The 13,975-nt window shown below is 39.7% G+C and overlaps 1 long non-coding RNA gene across 3 annotated transcripts in view; it reads left to right on the forward strand.

The window, feature by feature from the left end:
- Positions 1-5,572: 5,572 nt before the first annotated feature.
- The window catches only part of LOC147826170 (uncharacterized), a 54,482-nt gene continuing 46,079 nt past the window's right edge, over positions 5,573-13,975 (forward strand). For 2 of the 3 annotated variants that reach the window (XR_015439295.1, XR_015439294.1), the window contains exons 1-3: positions 5,573-6,013; positions 7,677-7,803; positions 8,418-8,562. This is a non-coding gene — a long non-coding RNA (uncharacterized LOC147826170). The remainder of the gene's footprint in view (positions 6,014-7,676; positions 7,804-8,417; positions 8,563-13,975) is intronic. The other variant, XR_015439296.1, reaches the window with a different exon arrangement.

Below are 13,975 nucleotides of genomic sequence, written 5' to 3' on the forward strand. Positions count from 1 at the left end.
AAACCAGGCTGGGGTCTGCTTGGGCTATGGCACCTTCAGGTCTGGTTCCTGGACCACTGTGGGGAGAGAGGCTTCTTCTGGAATAGATGTGAGTGAGCCACAGCCACAGGAGGGCCCAGAAATAGACTCAAGTATGCAGTATGGATCTGTACCATTTCTGGGAAGGGCTCCACTCTCCCAAATGTTTTCTTGCCATTGCTTATTGTTTCGAATTCTACTAGCAGAGAGTCCTTCTTTCAGTTCAGGCTAACACTTCCTGAGCTGTGACAAGTTACAATCAAATGAATGGGTCAGAGTTTCCTCCTGCGGGGATGTTTCTGTGGCAAGGGGATTAGGGAATAGGATTGAGAAGGACTTGATCTGGTGGAGGAGGGCAATGGAGCTGGGGGAGGGGATGGTGAAGAGAAAGAATAAAGGGCACCGAGAAATGGGCAAAGTGCACAGAATATGTGCAAGTATAACATCAAAGATAACCCCTGTGTTACCAGTTTGCTTTTGAGTAGCCCTGGTGAGGATGCAAGATAAGGCTTTTCTCAAATGATTATATAAGATATTGTGGTATTTTGTCACCACATATGGTTCTAAAAGACACTGGGTACAGAGAGACAGAATCACAAATCTCAGATATTCTGGAGCAGTTGAACATCTTAATTTTTCTGACTTGATACCTCTGTTACCGTTGAAATACTCCAGAAACATTGACATCTTAGATTCTGATTATGTTCTAGATCCTTGGGACTCAGGATATGGGCTGGGGACCTGCAACATCAGGGTTACCTAGATGCTTGTTGGACATACAGCAGGACCCACCCAGAGTTACTCGATGCAAATGAACAAATCTCCGGTTTGCAAACCATGGTTCTAGACCACTTCTTATAATTGGCTGCACAAAGAGTGTTTGTCAGAGTGGAACAAAGTGACTTTTGTGGAGAAATCCAATGGAGGCTGCATTTTCTCATTACTGGAGCAGAACTCCCTGGCATAGCCCTGAGTGGGACCAGGCTAATGTTCATTTAGTGTGCATCTGGCCTCACTGGTAAAAAGGATTAAGAGCTTCGAAAGAGAAACAATATCACAATATGTCTGCTACTGAGACTCTTTAGTTCTTGAATAAAGATATTTCATTCTAAGCCCTGGAGCAATACCAAACACTTGTTTAATTTGTGATTTTCTTCATGAGCAGAAAAACGACAAAGCCCATGAGGCAGCTGGAAGGTCACACCCGCTTTCCCAGCCCCAGGATGATGTACAGAGCCCTTCAGTTCTCCAGCCAGTGGATCAGAGCCAGGGACTGATCCATCCCTCTTACTGGCGCCTTAAATTAATTTAGGAGTCAGACTCTTGGGATGATAGCGATGTTAGGTGAGGGCCATTAGATCCCCAAGACAATATGTAATGTGGAGATCTGATTTCAAACAAAAGCCAGATATGTTTTGAAAGCATTCGAGGTATTATGTGTACTTAAGAATCACACACTGTGTGTACAATCATTTAGGAAATCAACCCTCCCTATTGTTTACTACTGAAGAATTGAGACAAATAAGGATGGTTGAAGTCAGACACAACGTAGTCGGTACCATCACCTGTATATTGAAAGATGCCATCCTTCTTTTTAAGAAATTAGTTAATTTTTTTATCAAGAATATGACTAGATCTGGGGCTTTAGCAGCAGAGGGGCTCTCCTGGTGTGCACGAAGCTCTAGGCTCAGTCTTCTGCACTGCAAAAGAAACACCAGGAGAGCTTGAAACCCAGTCATCAAATGGCCACTTCCTTTTTCCTAAAGACTATTCAAGCTGTTTTAGAGGACACAGGCACAGAACCCTGGGATAGGACCTGAAATGCCCTTGAAAGTTGGGAGGAACAAAAAGTCTCCCAGGAGGAAAGGAGAGACAGAACAGATGAGAAGTGACTGTTGCTGTCACCAGTCACAGGATGGACCCGAAATGCCCCAGTTACAAAGTATCCTTAAGCTCCAGTAGCACGGGGGAGGTTCAGACTATTCCACTAAGAGTCCTGATGACAACCAATCAGACTTCTGCATCTATCCCATTACCCAGAAGCCTAGATTCCTCCCTACTGATTGAGGAGACAGATTTGAATGTCTCTTCTGTCGCCTTGTTTGCCTACAATAAAGCTTTTTCTTTTACAAAACTCAGTGCCATTGTATTTGCTTCTATGGATTTTGGGCTGGGAGCTCAGTATGAAATTTTCTTAGAAAAGAAAATCTATACATCAAAGTATCCAGGTTTTGTCATGAAATATTTGCACTTATGATATTTAGCTATTAAAGTGGGTGAGATCTATAAGATGAAGACATTTTCACCAAGAGGAGGAAGACAAGAGCCCAGGGTCTTCATTACCTAGTGTTGATATCCTATGGCTAGAGGGGTCATTTGTTTGCCCCAGACAGCCGAGGCTTATGGCTCCTGTCTTGGAATAATTACTGTTAGCGCCGCCTCCTCCTCTCTGTCTCTTCCCTACATGATTTGGACTAAATCATTTGATTTATAAAATTGCCAACTTTGCAGGTTATAAAAAGTCATGAAACATGACTACTGATGGTACATAAGATGGTGAACATGTGACCTTGTCTACCATTCCAGTCCAATTTCCAACATTTGCCAATGTACTCTGATTCCATCTCCACTGAGCTACTGGGTTCCCAGAACACGATATGTTGTTTGACTTTTCTGTGGGTTTGCAGGGGCTGTTCTTTCTGCAGAAGGGATTTATTTTCTCCACAATCTGCACAGTCAACTCCCCTCTCCCCAGACTCCTCTCATACCTGCCCTTGTTGAATCCTCAGGTAGAAACTTCCATTCTTTGGTCTTCATAGCTCTTGGATGCTCTGTTGAATGTATGTGGTGTCTGTCATCAATCCTGGAATGTGACACACTGTGGACAGTCAATGCAAGTGTGTGCAAAGGAGGAAGAGAGGAAGGAAAAAGAGAAGAATAGAGAGAAGGAAGGAAACAAGAGAAAAAGAATAGAACAGGTATTTTCACTGTAGAGTCAATAGCTGCTAAAAGGAAAACTGGATTTGGGGAGCAACTTTTGTATGAGATTCTGAGGTTGCTCTCTAGTTCTATGTCCGTATTTATTTTCCTCTTGTCTTGTTTTCATTGCTTGTAATAAAGCCTCAAGGAAAAACTAAAATATCTCATGCACTTTTGGAGACAGCATAGGTGGGTAAGAGCAATGAGGTTGTTTATTCTTCAATGCTGCAGGGAGAAGATTCTGGTCAGAAAGCAGAGGTGAAGGTAATTTTAAGAAAGGAGCAGAATATTTGTTTCCTGGAGCTGATGGGTAAAATTAAAAAAAATATGGCAAGAAGTCTGCCTGGGACCATGAACTGTCTCAGGAGTGTCCATACTGGTGGAAAGTCCTGCAAACCATCATCTCGTTGAATTTCAAAGTCGTAGCTACATTTATTATAATACTATTTGCGTGAGGACAGAGTCAGTACAAAGGAGTTTTTATTCCATGAGGATCTCATTAAAAGATGGATGCTCATAAAAAGAAGGCTTGAAGATGTCAGTGCATTTGGCTAAATATATGTTTCTTCACTTCCTCACACAGTGTTTCTTAGGTATTGTCCAGAGACAAGCTGCACCGGGGTCACCCGAGTGGCTCCTTAGGATGCAGATTCCTGGGCCCTTTCCCAGAACACTAGAGTTCTGATTTTCTACCACCCACATGACATTCCTACAGTCACTGCAGTGGGAGAGCCAGCGGTGAGGTAGGGCTTTGTGGCCTTTCCTCACTGTCTTCTACTTGCACAGGACTGAACTTTGTAGTGGAGTCGACACTCACAGGATAATTGAACTGTGGAGCCACAGTACCCACAAACCTGGGCAGAGCAGTGACCTTTACCCCCAGCCATGCTTCCTCTGCCAGAAATGAGCCCCAAGGCTCTCTGTTCCTGACAAGGATGACTTCGAGAGTCTACAGTCTAGAAAACTGCAGCAGAGGTTGGAATGATGCAACAGTCAGCCTGAAACCTTCTCTTTGAATTTCCTGCACTAGGGAAACAGGCATCCAATTTCCTATCTAGCTTCCTTTATCTGTGTGGTGAACTTCCACAGCAAGCTCTCTCCAGCTGCGGAAGGTTAACTGAGTGGATCTTTGCACCTAGTGGCCAAGAGATGAAATGCAAATGAAGAAAAAGGGAAGACAAAGTTTCTCAGGCACTGGAAATGCTGACATTTTCAGTGTTGTAGTAGGGAAGACTCTTCCGCAGCAATGGGGACCCCGGAACTTTCCAGCTATCCAGTTGTCCGTCAATATTGGATGTGCATTAAGTTGTAGGATATGGAGTTTTAGGAAATGATTCCTATTTTCAAATTGACTTTTCTGTCATATTAAAATTAATGTTTGATACCACAGGATACCTACATCCATAACTACTTCAAAATTTTAAGAATCCACATAAGAGCTTTTATTACCAGTTTCTTTGGGAGCAGATGTATATCTCCATAGAGTCATTGCATTACTTAGGACAAATTATTCAGGATGATGATTTCTGCATTATGTAAATCATCTCTGTAATATTGCTTTAAGAGCAGCACTTCGCAACTTGCATAATATTTTGAATTGTCCAAACTTTTTGAACATAGGTATTGTCTGGTTTTAAGAATCACATCAGATTAGTTCAATAGAAACACATTAAAAGAAGTTTTTTTTTTTTTTCTGAGTGGTAATTGCAGAGCCTGGATTATTGCTTACATGGCTCAAATCAATCAATCAGCCAGAAATCCCTGTACTTTCTGTTGTGCAGGGTCCTCTAAAGACAGAGAGCAATACAAGTGCTTTAGGGAGGAACTCTGAAGAACTCTTTTGAACATGAATAATTGGAAAACAAGGCATAGTGAACAAGCAGCATCAAGAGCAATTATTGCACAAGGGTGTTTTGATTATTACTATTACGAACCAGAGAAGAGTCAGCTGGCACCAAGCATCTCCTGAGACTATGCCTTGTGTTCTGCCCTTGAAGGAAAGTTGAATTAACTATTTCAAGTAAGAGGTTAATCTCATTCAACGAGATCCAGTAGAGGGCACTGTACATCTGTCCTTATATGTATATTTATCTATGTATTATATACCACTAAATATGTCCTATATCATATATTACTATAATGCAGAATAGTACATTTGTACGTTTAACATTCTTTTGAAAATTTGCCTTTCTCCTTTCCAAAGGATGGCTAATTGTTTATGTGTGAAAACAGGGCAATTGCAGAAGAAAAATACACGGTAATGCTTTTACATGAGAGTCAAGTAGGTATTTTTGAACTTTTACCCATACACACCCGCACACGTGTGAAATGAGAAAAGGAAGGACTTAAAAAACAAAAACAAACAACAACATACTCTTTTCCTGATTCTGTTTTTTACGGGTAGGGATTCCGGCATTTATTATGTATTTATTTATTCATTCATTCATTCATTTATTTTTCCGCTCCAGGGAGACTATAAATTTCTTGAAAACGACTTTGACAGCTCACACCCCTTACAAGGTCCCTGGTTCTGGGCGGTTCTCCGGGTCCCTGTGCGCACTGCGGCGCGGCGCGGCGCGGCGACTCCTCAGCCCCCGACTGTTCCGCGTGTTTTAGGGCCCCTCATCCCCTCATCCTCCTCAGCTGTGGTGGGCAGAAGGCTTCCGCCTGCCTGCTGGGGCTCACCGTCTTGGTGCTGACTGCGCTTGATTCCTCCCCTCCAATCACCCCCCTCCAAGTGCACTGGCAAGGGGAGCAGCCAGAGCATTCACCCGCGCAAGCCGTTCCTCAGGGTCAGGAAATTCGGCTTTTAAGCCCAACGCAGAGCCATGAGCTTTGCCATGCAGGATCATTTAGCTGCAGCGGCTACGGAGAGGCGCCATCCTTTCTCTCCAGTTAACCTGCGCGGCGCCGGCGCCGTTCTCCTCCCGGTAAACACTGACTCCTGGGGAACGGGATGGAATTAGAGCGCTCTTCGGAATTCCAGCCCCACCGGAGAGTGGATGGGTCTTACTCGGTCTGTATTAAAGGAGAGCTAGCTTTTTAAATCTTCAGGCAGAGTTTATTAATTCCTGTTAGAGAATCTATTGCTGTGACACTTTCTGAAACCGTAGCAAGATAAAGGGGAAGGTTGGCCGCCACTGGTCTCCAAGTAGTTGGAACAGTTTAGCGATCGCAGTGCCGGGGAAGGAGGGCGGACGCAGGCCGGCCTCCGTGAGATTGCCGCTGTCCCGGACAGTCTGCAGCGTGATCATTTTCACACCTCTGAAACATTTTTTAAAAATGACTCTTCTTCATTTCTTTTCCCTTTACCGGGGGGTTGGGGGGCGGGGAGATGGAGTTGGTTGCTAATATCTGCAACTGTGAACACTATTAATAACCATTTGAATATAGAAGCTCTGGTCAAATAAATATTTACTAAATGAGCACATTCCGGTAACACAGCCAAAGCAACCAGGTACCAGGAATGTCCTTTCCCTCCGCCAGACCGAGTTAAGCCCTACCTGTCTCTCTGCACCACACTTACAAGACGCCTTCGAAAAACGGAAAGTCAGTGAGGTGAAAGGGCACCTCGTGCTGGTTGGAACATACCTGCTTTTATCTTTTTACAAAGCAGGCGATATGACTCAGGAATTACCTTCCAATAAACTTCTCATGCTATGAAAAGTGAGCAAGGGTTTAGGTACACAGTGTGCTCACTGAAATGCTCTTTTTGTAGTGGGTCTTGGCTGGGCCAGATCGAGACTAAGAAATGGAAGGAATTTAGGATTAGGTAAATTAATAATCTCTGTCATGATACCAGTTAACTGTTGCTTACATGGAAACTGAGATGCTTCTTGAAGCGGCAGGGAGTGCAGTTTTAAAAATTATAAGAAAAATTTTAAACACACAAAGAAATAGGGTAATAAAATAAGCCTTTCTGTATCTACCATTCAGACTTACCACACTTTCCCAATATTTGTTTCTTTCTCTTTATTTTCTTTGCTGAAATTTTAACGCAAATCTAATTCGTTATGCCAAGTCATGCCTACATGTTTCCGTATACTTCTTTAAAGATATTAATGCGTCTTACCTTCACAACGCCATTATTCACACCTGACAAAATTAATGCTGTCTTGTCATCTACTAGCCAGTTTTTAATTTTTTAAGGGGTGTTCAGAACCCAAACTAGGCCCACCTTTTACATTTCTTTAAGAGATGAAGTTTTAATAGCAGCTTTAGTACAGACTTTTCGGCTAAGCAAAGTGGGTGGAGGGTAATAGAAATAAGGTTGAGGAGAAGGATGGTGGAGACACTGAGAGACCTGAAAGATTACAGCGGTGTGTGAGAGCTATGAGTGTGAGAGGTGGCCTGGAGACAGAATGCTAGCTTTCTCCGCAGCTCTTTGGGACTTAAGCAGCTCTGACACAGGATGCCTTCTTCCTCCCTCCCACTCAGTCTCTCAATTGGGCACAAGGAAGGGTGTTTTTTGGTTTATTCTTTGGGACGCCAAAGTCCTACCTGTCAGTAGTGGGAGTGTGGCAGACTCCCTAGCACGATACAAGATGGCGGTGGGCAGAACTCAGAGAGGTTAGGCCAGGCAGGCAGTGAGGCCAGGGGGCTTGTTTCTAGGAGAAAGTCTTATTTTTTATTTCCTTTTCAAAAGATACTCAATAATTAGTTTATTTTGAATGTTACAGGAGGCAGGCCAACTTACCAAAAGCAGTAGAAAATGACCAAAGCACCCTACAACTAAATGCCACCTGCTCTGTGCTGCAATGCATCCCTTCCGTGACCTCTTACTTATTTTCATATTTTTGTTAGCAGGTAAGTTCCTTTTTCAGTAGAAATTTTTATTTTTTGATAATTGTTGATTGTCATACTGTTTTTAAGAAATAGTCTAGAAAAATCCCATTTACATTTTACCCAGTTTCCACAATGGAATCAGCTTGCAAAATAATGGCGATACTAAAACCAAGATACTGACTTTAATAAAATCAAAACATGGAGCATTGCCATCACCGTATGAACTACTCATTTGGCCTTTAAAAAATCCATAGGATTTCCCTCCCTCTTTCACCCTATGTAAGTCCTGGAAAACATCAGTTGTTCATTGTGTAATTTTTCATTTTAAGACTACTACATAAATGGAATCACGCAGTGTGTAATATTTGGAGATTGGCCTTTTTCACTCAGCAGTTGTTTGGTGATACATCCAGATTACTGGGTGTATCAATACTTTGCTTCTTTGTACTGTTTACTTTTGAAAGATAGTTTCACCAGGCACAGACTTGCTCATTGGTGGCTTTTCCCTAAACACTGTAAAATGTTTCCCTCCCCTCCTGTCTTGCATGCATGGTTTCTGAACAGAAGTCTGTTGTAATTTTTATCTTCATCCATCGCTGAAATTCTCTGTACTTACCCATCTCTGGTTGCTCCAGAACCTCAGTTCTCTGACTGATCTACGAAGAGTTGCTTGCGGTGGAACACCCCTGTAATCCCAGTACTCTGGGAGGCTGAGGCAGGAGAATGGCAAGACTGAGGTCAGCCGGGACAACTTCGTGGGACCCTGTCTTAAAATAAACAGTAAGTGAGGATGGGACTGCAGCTCAGTGTGGAGGCTCTGGGTTCAATTCCCAGCTCAGAAGAAGGAGAAGATAAAGAAGAAGGAGACGGAGAAGGGGAAGGGGAGAGGGGAGAGGAGGAGGAGGAAAACAGAGAGTAGTTACTGATTTTTCTGCTTGTTTAGCTCTTTTCTTGTTGTCAGGGTGGAAGTAATGACTTCCAAGCTCTTCCTTCATATGTTGGGTTAGTGAGGTCAGTGGGTTTGACATGGAAGAGTTTGGACTGGTAGGCACTCAGGAAAACAGGATATAAGATATTTTTGGTGTCACTTGTGGATCTTTCCTGAATGAAGAAGGAATTATTCTGAGCTTTGAGCAGGTGTGGATGGAAAGAGATGGAAATTATTATCTTCCTCATCACAACAAATATTTATTAAATGCTAAATTGAGATAATTAAAGGTAATCAGGAATGAGCCTTGCATTCAGTGAGCTTAGAGTCTAGGTGGGGATAAAAGATTAATGAATAGGAAAAATAACTCCATAAAGGATATATAAAAATATAAGGTTTAAATTTAAAAAAATATTACACTAAAAAGACATTGCCATAAGTCTCCCCCCCGAATACTCTCTCTCTCAATTCAAACACATTTATTCCATTGTTCTTTCCACTTTCTGAAGCAGTTCTGGAAATCCCCTTTCATGAGTGTCTTTACAAGGTGTGATACATATGGTGCATGATGTGGCTGAATGCCATTCAATAGAAAGGCAGGCTTGTGAAAACATCATAGTGTTTACTCCCTTTATTCACTGGATCTGGCACTGTGTGACTTCTGGCTGTTCCTCAAAGTCAAAATGACCACTAAAGGTAAACATTTTGTATCAATCCAAGACAACAAGGCAGCCACAACAGCGCAGCTAAAGACACCCAGGAAAGAGGACTCCAGAACTGCTTCAGAAAGGGGCAAGGACACGGGGAAAGTGTGAGTTCTTTGAAAGGGACTAATGGCGATGTGTCTTGTATGGTAGCGCATTTAAAGAAAATTTAAATAGTCATCATAGCCAGGAAGGAGGGAGCAAAGGAGGGAGCTGGGAGCAAGAATGGAGCGTACCAGGCGCTGATCCCAGTGACCACCCCCAACCAGGCCGACCTCCTAGCAGAACATTCAGCTATGAAGCCACTGATGGGTAAATCCACCGATGAGTATTACTCAGCCAAGATCCCATCACCCTCCACCCAGATGAGAATTTTGGGGGACATTTTCCATCTAAATCACAACAATATTTCTAAGCTTTCACACTGAATTTTAGGTTGGGTCATTGAAGATACTATTTCCCTGTGTTCTATCATTCATTAATTTATTTGTCTGTCTTTATAGGTACCTGTATTTTTCCTCTGGCTGCTTCTAAGATCTTGTCTTTGACTTTGTCTTGGATATTCTGCATTTTCTCAACAATGTGCTGAGGTGTTTGTTTCTTTATCCTGCTTAAGATTCTCCAATCATTCTAGATGTGAAATTTGCAATCTTTCAACAATTCTGGAAAATTCTCAGTCATAATCTCTGTAAATATTGGTTTTCTAAGTAACATCAATCTATTTTCTAGGATTTTACTTGAATACGGAATAGATTATTTTATTCTCCACATCTCCACGTCTCTATCATATTTTTCTTCTTTTAGTCTTCAGAGAGTACATTCTAGATCCATTGCTAATTTACTAGTTCAATTTTCAGCTATTTCAATTTTCTCTGCTTCAATAATCTTTGAGTTTTATATTGCTAATGGTTCTGTTGCATCCTTTTTCAAGGCTTTTGGTTGTTTTTAGGATCTTACGGGTTTTTTAAAATCATGTTTTAAGTCTTCATTTCTTATTACATAGTGAACATAATTATTTTAAATTCAGAACTGTTTGTGTTTCTGAGCTTGTTGTTTATTTTTTGTTTTCCTTAGTGGCTCTCACTCAAAATATTTATTCTTCGTGTATATTTTTGATGAGTGGTTTTAAACTTCAGACTAATTTCCATGCAATTTTAATCTTGGAAATGTTTTGAGGGCTTTGTTATCATTACATTCCTTCCTGCTAGTTCTCTGGGGACATTCATTATCCTACATTACAGTAAATTAGATTATCCATTGGAGACATTTTTGGATTGCATAGTTAGCATGAACTTGGGCCCAAATCACACATGAGGTCCAGTTGGTTGTTACAAATTCTCAGGGTGATTTGTTTTGTCTTCTACCAAGTACAAGAGTCATGAGAAGGAAGTTTCCAACTGAAAGTTTTAGCTCTTCTTTGCCTTGATAATAAACCTTTTACAAAGGTCTCAGCTTTACATCTGGATTTTCTATATGATTCCTAATTTCATGGGATTCAAGTTTTATTGCCTATTGTCCGTGATCCATGTTGCTCTAAAAATGAGATACACAATCACTGTAGTTTGACAGTCAATATCAGAGAAAAAATCAGTTTGGATGATTTTTTAATCTTAAATTTTCACTTTCACAGTTTTTTCCCCTTTGGAGACTCTTCATTTTTTGAGACCTGGCTTAGTAACAAATTGAAGAAGATATTTCTTGCATTTTACTAAATTTTCATAGTATTTACCTTTATATAGCCTTATTCTAAGTCATTTGGCAGTATCTATCAAAACTAAAATTCATGCATCATTTGAATCAAGAAGTCTACTTCTAGAAGTTTCTTGTGCAAGAATACCTACACATGTGCAGAAATATATGCAAATCCTGTTTTGTTCACTGGAGAATTATCTGTCACAGTGAAAAACTAGAAGCATTTATTAATGACCACTCCATGCAGTGGAGTGACACAGAGCAGTCATGAGAAAGAGTAGATCTACATGTGCTGGAATAGGGTGATTTCCAAGATTCATAGGTGGAAAAAAGCAAAGAAGAAAGAACTTAGCTTTTGAGTGAATATCTCTATTTTTAAATTCAAAACATTTCTAGCAGAAGTGGTAATAGCAGCATTATATGCAAAAAAAGTTAATAAAATTTTCACTGCTGAATGTCTTTCACCTCTAGATTTCAAAGTGCATATATAATCATAACTTTGAAGCATTAATAGACTAAGCATTTATTATATGTCTAAAAGATAAGATCATTAAAAAAATTTCAAGGTAGGACATTAATTTCATAAAGGGCTTTTGAAGTAAAAGCAATCTAATCTCTTAGGATTTTTTGAGGGGTAGGTAATTTTATCCATGATGATATTTCCCCTTCTAATACTCAATCACAATGTACCTTTTAGAAAAGACTTTCATTCTGTCTAACATCATGAATGACTTTGCAGTGACTGGACTGGAATTGTTTCTAATGATAGACACTTTAGGATTATCACAGTGAAGTACTGAAGCCGTGTTCCACTCAGGAGGGGTAAATGACATTCGAAGTAGACAAATAATAGCAGAGAAGAGGATAAACAATCTGTCCTCTACTGTCACAACACTGAAGTAAGCTGTTGCATAATACGTAGGAAATTTTATAAAGCAATTTGATTTTAAAAAGAGAAAGAAATGAAAAAAGACTATAATTCTGACTAATCATCCTTGAATAGATCAAACTAAATATTTCAACTAGCTACCCAAAACTTTTGAAAAGATAAAGGAAAAAAAGTCACTGTTTTTCTATAATACTGGGAGAAAAGTCCGAAATTTTTTAATATAGAGATAAATTTTCAGCAATTTATCTTTCAATAAATGAAATTCACACTTTACTATCTTGATTTTCCTCAGTGTCCTGTGTCACAAGGTGTCAGCTCATGAAGAGTGGAATCTATTTCAAAGCCAATCTTTTTTTTTCTTAGAAATTGAATGCTAAGCCTTCCTTCTACCACCAGACCACACCCCCAGCACCAAGACAAGTTTTTATGTATTTCTCTGTCCTCAAAAGAGAGGGCCAGGCTATTAGAAAGCTTAAAACTCACAACCTGCTAGATAAAATAGGATCTTGAGGGCTGGGGATTTAGCTCAGTGGTTCCGTTGCCTGCTTCACAAGCACAAGGTCCTGAGTTTGATCCCCGGTACCAAAAAAAATAAAAAAATAAAAAATTGGATCTTGAGAGAATAAATCTGTGACATCTTTGACAGCACATAAACAGGGGGATCAAATGTACAGTAAATATTTAAATTAAAATATTTATTACAGTAAATGACATATTGCTATTAATCTCCCTCAAAATACTCTTTCTTGCTTCAAACAAGTAGAAATTTCAGAAAGTAGCTTCAGAAAGCAGCAAGAACAATGGGACAAGTTAGAAGCAAGTGGAATATTTTGAGAGGAATTAATGTATCTCTTAGTGTAACAAAAATGTTTAAATTGAAACATTCACTATATGTTTCAATCACACCTTATAGATAGGAGGGTAATAATGAAATAGTCTATGTTGAAACTTTATTCGTTACAGCTCCTCGAGTCTCTTGCTTTTGGAGCCATTTGGATTATTTCCTCCTTTCTTTTTTTAGGTTTTAAAACTATTTTAGAAGTTGGGAATTCTGGACATTTCCTTGAAGTTTGAGGAACTTACTTGTAAAACATTTTAAACCCAGAGTCTTCTGGGGAGATACATTTGTTTCCCCTAAAGTTATTAATCCATGCTAGCTTCTACTTGGCTAGAAATTTTGGCAACTTTTACTTTTGCATAAAACAGTCTATTTTGTTGCCATTTTAATTTTTTAAACTGATATTACACACTATGTTCTATTATGATTTTTACTTTCTCCCATACCTATATTTTTGCCTTTACTTGTAATTCTGTGTATTTTTGATAGTATGGTAACATTTTTATTTAAATATAAATAAGGGATAAAATATAAATCTGAAAAGACAGAAACTTAAATATTAACAGCAAATACTCCTGGCTTTTTAAATTATAAATGATTTAATCTTTGTTAATATTTTCAACGGATTCTAATGTGCTGGTTTTTACTTAGGGAAAACATAATTTTAACATAATAAAACCTGGCTATAAAACTGTTTTCCAATGGTACTTTAGCTGCATATTGTCTTGTATCCCGATTAAAGGGAGATAAGACAGTCATTGCTGTGAAAGTTAATTAACACAAATTTTTAGGGGCCAACTAGGCAATGAAGTACAAATATGTATTTGGATACTCCATGTCCAGAAATTGCACTTCTAGAAATTTTTTCTAATGAAATCATCATCACTTGCACAAAAATATATTTGTAAAAAACCTGTGTACACATGGTATTTAGAACTGCTTTTTTAATGGTACCTGGGATTTGTTTTAATCAACTTTGAAAAGACATACAGACAAGAACATGATTGCCATGAGGGACAGCTGTGTACGGTACTTAACACTTAGTACTTCATGCCTTGCTTAATGAGAGGGCAACACAGAAATGTGACACTAGAGGATCCTGTGTGAACATCAGAGAGGATACTTATACAAACTGAGATAGT

Source organism: Heterocephalus glaber, unplaced genomic scaffold (genome assembly GCF_053883595.1).
Source record: "Heterocephalus glaber isolate CG9 unplaced genomic scaffold, H.glaber_assembly_v1.0 deba00001472, whole genome shotgun sequence".
Classification (NCBI taxonomy): domain Eukaryota; kingdom Metazoa; phylum Chordata; class Mammalia; order Rodentia; family Bathyergidae; genus Heterocephalus; species Heterocephalus glaber.